General features: G+C 45.4%; 1 non-coding gene across 1 annotated transcript; it reads right to left on the reverse strand.

The window, feature by feature from the left end:
- Nucleotides 1-311: 311 nt before the first annotated feature.
- Nucleotides 312-418, reverse strand: LOC117134477. Its single transcript, XR_004458662.1, has one exon. It is a non-coding gene; the product is annotated as a small nucleolar RNA R71 (small nucleolar RNA).
- Between the last annotated feature and the right edge of the window lie 590 nt (nucleotides 419-1008).

The raw sequence follows: 1008 nt of genomic DNA on the forward strand, positions 1-1008 counted from the left end.
TTCGACTTCCGGAGATCCAGAAGCAGAATTTTGAGCTGAAGCCTCAATACTACACTCTCGTGTCGCAGATACCCTACTCTGGGTTACCGCACAAGCATCCTATGGACCATCTAGAACGGTTCGAGGATTTTGTCGCTGCTATTCGGATGGAAGGAGTCCCCGAAGATTACCTGCTGTGCAAGCTCTTCAGATACACGCTGAATGGAGAAGCGATGCACTGGCTTAGGCAGCTACCCACAGGATCCTTAACATCCTGGGCCGACATCAAGAATGCTTTCTTACGAAACTTCTTCGATGAGGCGCGCGCTGAAGAACTTCGAAACAAAATTTCCACATTCTCGCAGAAGGCTGGAGAGTCCTTCAAAGATGCGTGGATTAGATTTAGGTTCTTCCAGCGAGACTGTCCACACCACGGATTTAACGAAGTGCAGCTTCTAAGCATTTTCTTCCGAGGTCTCACCTTACAGTATCAAATGACTCTTGATACGGCGAGTGAAGGAAACTTCACTACTCAGAATCCGTTAGAAGCTGTGAGACTTATCGAACACCTTGCTAACAGCAGCAGCACCAAAAACACTGACTCTGAACGGAAGAAGTCTGTAGCCTCTATCGGGAAGGAACAAATGGACGAAGTAAGAGCTAAGTTAGATGTGATGCACGAGCTTCTTAGGAAGCAAGTCTGTTTAGCTGAAGGAGAAGTAGTAGATACGAAAGGAGTAGATACGGAAGGAGAAGAAAATGTGAACTACATCGGAGGTACCTGATTCCAGAAATTTGGAAACCAGGGCGGAAACATAAACTTCTTTGGAAATGGTCAAAGATGTAACCAAAGTTCACAATTTCAAAAACCCTTCAACAACAGCAAAAGCTACTCGAACTCCTACTACCAGAATCCACCACCCAGACTCAGGAAAGCAAGATCGAAGAAATGCTTGATCGAGTACTATTGGGACAACAACAAATCACCGTGGATTTCAACGGTAAAATAGACTCCGCCTACAACAATCT

This window comes from Brassica rapa, chromosome A05, assembly GCF_000309985.2.
Source record: "Brassica rapa cultivar Chiifu-401-42 chromosome A05, CAAS_Brap_v3.01, whole genome shotgun sequence".
Taxonomy (NCBI): domain Eukaryota; kingdom Viridiplantae; phylum Streptophyta; class Magnoliopsida; order Brassicales; family Brassicaceae; genus Brassica; species Brassica rapa.